The sequence below is a fragment of the Rattus rattus genome, chromosome 1, assembly GCF_011064425.1.
Source record: "Rattus rattus isolate New Zealand chromosome 1, Rrattus_CSIRO_v1, whole genome shotgun sequence".
NCBI classification, from domain to species: Eukaryota; Metazoa; Chordata; class Mammalia; order Rodentia; family Muridae; genus Rattus; species Rattus rattus.
The window spans coordinates 14,283,230-14,289,229 of record NC_046154.1 but is presented as its reverse complement, the minus strand read 5'-3'; positions in this window follow the sequence as shown (position 1 = coordinate 14,289,229).

Here is a 6,000-nt window from a genome sequence, read left to right as displayed (position 1 = left end):
GGATAACATGCAGAATAAACCACTTACACACATACACACACACACACACACACACACACACACACACACAAAATAAAAATAAATTTAAAATACTGCCTGCCTAGAAGACTGAAGGTCCTAGTAGATTCTTGCTCTAGCACTCAGAGACTTCATACCAGGATCATCCTTGATCCAGGCCTTGTGAAGTCTACAAGGGAGGGGCTTAGGAGCAAAACTCTGAATCAGGACCAACCTGAGGCTCTGGAAGGTAAAGAAAGACCTCAGGGTGACAGAGGAGGGATTGAAGCTGTGCTGTTCACAAGGTCTAGAGTCCAGGTTATGGTTAGTAGAGATCTTTTCCATGGGGACATTTGAACTCTCCCAGAGTTTAACTTTTAAAATGTATAACCTTTTAAACCCATGCCCAGGTCCTCCCTGAGGCTGCTTCGATTTTCCCTGGGACAGCACCAGGCATCTTTATTGTAAAGAGTTGACAAAAGGCTGAGACTGTAAGGAACCTTGGACACAGACACTGAATGTCCAGGGAATTGAGACTGAGTCACCTAAGCCTCTGCCCTTCTCCATTGTGGTAACAGCTCATATGCCTACCCTAGAGCCCCCTCGACACTAGAATTATCTGGTTTCATTTTTTAAATACGTGTTTTAGGCTCCTTGCTATAATCATGACGATTCAATTGGTCAAGGTAACCAGGACAGAAGATGTATATTGACTGCTGAGTTGCGTTTGAATTCTGATCGCTAGGGCTGGGAACAGCTGAGTCAGAGTACTAGAAGCCAGTTAGTGGTGGCACACAACTTTAATGCCAGCACTAAGGAGGCAGATGGATCTCTGAGTTTGAGGCTAGGCTGGACTACAGAGTGAGTGAGTTCTGGGACAGCCAGGGCTACACAGACAAACATTGTCTCAAAAAACAAAACAAAACAAAACAATAAAAACCAGAGAAGTTCTTGATACAGTGGGCCAAGAAGACATACTATATAGAACTTTAGATGCATTAACTGACTGTTTAGAAGGTATTATTCATGGGGGCTGGAGAGATGGCTCAGTGGTAAAGACCACTTCTTGCAGAGAACTCAGGTTTGGTTCCCAGAACTCACAAGCATGGCTTACAACCACCTACAACTTCAATGGCAGGGCACCTGACATTTTCTCCTGGCTTCTTATAGGCAACCATATCTCACACACACACACACACACACACACACACACACACACACACAGAGGGGAATACATGTACATAAATAAAGATTAAAAATTTATTTCAAATGTTCTAACCATTGTTTATCTCCCAATTAATCAACGCTTTGGTCCTTCTTAAAAGGGAGAAAAAGGGGTTGGGGATTTAGCTCAGTGGTAGAGCGCTTGCCTAGCAAGCGCAAGGCCTGGGTTCGGTCCCCAGCTCTGAAAAAAAGAAAAGAAAAAAAAAAGGGAGAACAAAAATATTCATAGGAGGGGATATGGAGACAACGTTTGGAGCAGAGACCGAAGGAATGGTCATTCAGAGCCTGCCCCTGGAAAAGCATATTAATATTAGGAATCTTTTAAAAAACGTATTCTTTCTGGCCTTGCCTAGAAGGGCTTATCCATTGTAGTTTTACAGTCCATGGTGGAATCACTTCAGGAAGATTACCTGCTAATTTTTAGTCTCTCCTGGATGGCTCCTGGCAAATGTATATAATGTATATAATGTATATAATGTATATAATGTATATAATGCATATAATGCATATAATGCATATAATGTATATAATGTATATAATGTATATGTATACAATCTTTAACTTCTGCTCTTCTACCTCACTCCAGCTCCTGAGTGCTGGGATTGCAGGTATATACCATCATACCTTGTTTGTGCAGTACAATGTACTAGATGAGCAGTCTACCAATTGAGCCCAGCCCCCAGGAGTGTTTTCTAAAACAGTATAGACACAAATAAAGCTATGTGCAAAAACATAGAAGTAATGATGAGCCCAGAATTCAGAATATCTCTTCAAAATATTGAAAGAAGGAAAAAAAGTTGATAAAGGCAGCCTGAACTGGCTAAGGGGACTGATTAAGGTCTTGGTTTTTGCTATGGTAGTAACTTCTCAGGAGTTCATTTCAGGGAAAAAAATATCTACCTACTGAAGGCCTACTGTTCAGGGACCAATTAGGAGGATGATGCTAAGAAAACCCAATTCATTAGGTATTTGCATGTATGGAAGATCAACTAGACTGTGTCTTAGTTAGGTGACAACATGACATAAAGCAACTCAGGGAAGAAAGGGTTTATTTTGCTCACACTCTCATATCACACCGTTCATCATCAAAGCAGAGGGCAGTGAGAACAGAAACTCACACACTCAGGAACCTGGAGGCAAATGCACAGGCCATGGAGGGGTATTACTTAATTACTGTTTTGCTCAGCCTGCTTCCTTATTTTTAAAAGATTTATTTATTATATGTAAGAACACTGTTGCTATCTTCAGACACACCAGAAGAGGTCATCAGATCTCCTTACAGATGATTGTGAGCCACCATGTGGTTGCTGGAATTAGAACTCAGGACCTCTGGGAGAGCAGTCAGTGCTCTTAACCACTGAGCCATCTCCACAGCCCCCCTCAACCTGCTTTCTTATAGCACTAAGAACCAAGGGTGTCATCACCCACAATAGGCTGGACCCTCCCACATCAATCCTCAAACAAGAAAATGTACCACAGGCTTGCTTATAAGGAAGCATCTTCTCATTTGAGGATTCTACCTCCAAAAAGATACTAAGTGTTTCAGGTTGACATATAACTAGTCAGCACAGCACACCATTATAGTTAAGGATGCCTCTTTAAGAACCAAAACCACTCAGCAGGACAACCAAGGTTGTTCTGGGAAGCTCTAGAGGCCATCTGGAATATGAAATTTATTTTTTATTCCCCCCCATATATCTAGTGTTTTTATTGGATATTTTTTATTTAAATTTTAAATGTTATCCCCTTTCCTGGTTTCCCACCCATAAACCCCCTATCCTATACCCCCTTACCCTTCTTCTATGAGGGTGTTACCCCACAACCACCCACCCCTTCCCACCTCCTCGCCCTGATATTCCCCTACACTAGAGGGTCCAGCCTTAGCAGAACCAAGGTCTTCACCCATTGGTGCCAAACAAGGCCAAACTCTGCTTCATATGCAGCTGGAGCCATGGGTTTGTCCATGTGTACTCTTTGGTGCTTTAGACCCTGGGAGCTTAGTTTTGTTGGTATTGTTGTCTTGTGGGGTTGCAAGTCCCTTCAGCTTCTTCAATCCTTTCTCTAATTCCTCTGATGGGGACTCATTCTCAGTTCAATGGTTGGCTGCGAGCATTTGCCTCTGTTTTTGTCATGTTCTGGGAAAGCTTCTTAAGAAGCTATATCAGGCTCCTGTCAGCGTGTACTTCTTGGCATCAGCAATATTGTCTGGGCTGGATCCCTAGGTGGGGCAGGCTCTAAATGGCCATTCCTTCAGGCTCTGCTCCAAACTGTCTTCACCTATGAATATTTTTGTTCTCACTTTTAAGAAGGCCTGAAGCATCCTGACTTTGGTCATCCTTCTTCTTGAGCTTCATGTGGTCTGTGGATTGTATCTTGGGTAATTTGAGCGTTTGGGCTGTCAATTAATCAGTGAGTGCATACCATGTGTGGTTTTTTTTGTGTTTGGGTTAGCTCACTCAGGATGATATTTTCTAGTTCAACCCATTTGCCTATGAATTTCATGACATCATTGTTTTTGATAGCTGAGTAGTACTCCACTGTGTAGATGTACCACATTTTCTGTATCCATTCTTCTGTTAAGGGGCATCTGGGTTCTTTCCAGCTTCTGGATATTATAAATGAGGCTGCTACAAACATAGTGGAGCATGTGTCCTTGTTGTATGTTGGGGCATCATTTGGGTATATGCCCAGGAGAGGTATAGCTGGGTCCTCGGGTAGTACTATTTCCAATTTTCTGAGGAATGTCCAGACTGATTTCCAGAGTGGTTCTACCAGCTTGCAATCCCATCAACAATGGAGGAGTGTTCTTTCTCCACATCTTTGCCAGCATGTGCTGTCACCTGAGTTTTTGACCTTAGCCATTCTGATTGGTGTGAGGTAGAATCTCAGGGTTGTTTCGATTTGCATTTCCCTGATGACTAAGGATGTTGAACATTTCTTTAGGTACTTCTCAGACATTCGACATTCCTCAGCTGAGAATTCTTTGTTTAGCTCTGTACCCCATTTTTAATAGGGATACTTGACTCTCTGGAGTCTGACTTCTTGAGTTCTTTGTATATATTAAATATTAGCCCTCTATCACATGTAGGATTGATAAAGATCTTTTCCCAATCTTTCAGTTGCTGTTTTGTCCTAATGACACTGTCCTTTTTCTTCCAGAAGCTATGAAGTTTTATGAGGTCCCATTTGTCGATTCTTGATCTTAGAGTATAAGCCATTGGTGTTCTGTTCAAAAAAATTTCCCCAGTGCCCATGTGTTCAAAGCTCTTCCCCACTTTTTCTTCTACTAGTTTAAGTGTATCTGGTTTTATGTGGAGGTCTTTAATCCACTTGGACTGGAGCTTTGTACAGGGCTATGAGAATGGATTGATTTGCATTCTTCTACATGTTGACTTCCAGTTGAACCAGCACCATTTGTTGAAAATGCTATCTTTTTTCCACTGTATGGTTTTAGCTCCTTTGTCAAAGATCAGGTGACCATAGTTATATGGGTTCATTTCTGGATCTTCAATTCTATTTTATTTATTTACCTGCCTGTGTCTGTATCAATGCCATATGGTTTCTTATCACCATTACTCTGTAATCCAGTTTGAGCTCATGGATGCTAATTACCCCAGAAGTTCTTTTATTGTTGAGTATAGTTTTCAATATCCTGGGATTTTTGTTATTCCAACTGAATTTGCAAATTAATCTTCCTAACTCTGTAAAGAATTGAATTGGAACTTTGATGGGGATTGCATTGAATCTGTAGATCACTTTTGGCAAAATGGTCATTTTTATTATATTAATCCTGCCAATCCATGAGCATGGGAGATTTTTCCATCTTCCGAGATCTTCAATTTCTTTCTTCTGAGACTTGAAATTCTTGCTATACAGAACTTATACTTGCTTGGTTAGAGTCACAAGTTATTTTATGTCATTTGTGACTATTGTGCCGGTTGTTCCCTAATTTCTTTCTCAGCCTGGTTATCCTTTGAGTAGAGGAAGGCTAGTGATTTGTTTGAGTTAATTTTATATCTAGCCACTTTTGCTGAAGTTGTTTATCAGGCTTAGTAGTTCTTTGGTGGAACTTTGGGTGTCACTTAAGTATACTATCATATCATCTGCAAATAGTGATATTTTGACTTTTTTCCTTTCCAATTTGTATCCCCTTGACCTCCTTTTTTGTCTGATTGCTCTGGCTAGAAATTTGAGTACTATATTGAATAAGTAAAGAGAGAGTGGAGAGCCTTGTCTAGTTCCTAATTTTAGTGGGATTGCTTCAAGTTTCTTTCCACTTAGTTTTATGTTGGCTACTAGTTTGCTGCATATTGCTTTTTACTATATTTAGGAAATACTTTCTCAGCACCTAATGAGATGATCATGTGATTTTGTCTTTGGGTTTGTTTATATAGGGGATTATATTGATGGATTTCCATGTATTGATCCCTGCATCCCTGGGATGAAGCCTACTTGATCATGATGGATGATTGTTTTGATGTGTCCTTGGATTTGGTTAGCAAGAATTTTATTGAGTATTTTTACATTGATATTCATAATGGAAATTGGTCTGAAGTTCTTTTTCTTTGTTTGGTCTTTGTGTGGTTAAGTATAAGCATAATTGTTGCTTTGTAAAAGGAATTGGGTAGTGTTCCTTCTGTTTCTATTTTGTGGAATAGTTTGGAAATTATTGGTTTTAGGTCTTCTATGAATGTCTGATAGAATTCTACACTAAACCCATCTGGTCCTGGACTGCTTTGTTGTTGTTGTTGTTGTTATTGAGGGACTTTTAATATTTTA